We start from the raw sequence: 352 nt of genomic DNA on the forward strand, positions 1-352 counted from the left end.
TTTTGTCCTGTGAAGCACTCTGATCTGCACTTCTACTGTATGAAAGGTGCTATGTAATTAAAATGTTCCATTTAGCACCGATAAGGGTTCTGCTGTTGTTACTGTGTCAGTTACTACCGAATCTTCAAATCTTGATTTAAATACTAAACCTTTGGCCCAAAGCACGTAATTATATTTCATATTTAGATCATTTAATTGTCTGTCCCTGCTGTTCTTTCTTTGATCCCTCCATCCTGCCATAGCAACCCACAGATTTTGAGAGTCCTCGAATTTTCAGCTAGAGCAATATCTTGGCATAAAGATTAGACTGTTAAGCTAAAAACACACTTCATACTGACAGCACTTACTTCAT

The sequence above is a fragment of the Pygocentrus nattereri genome, chromosome 18 (assembly GCF_015220715.1).
Source record: "Pygocentrus nattereri isolate fPygNat1 chromosome 18, fPygNat1.pri, whole genome shotgun sequence".
Lineage (NCBI taxonomy): Eukaryota > Metazoa > Chordata > Actinopteri > Characiformes > Serrasalmidae > Pygocentrus > Pygocentrus nattereri.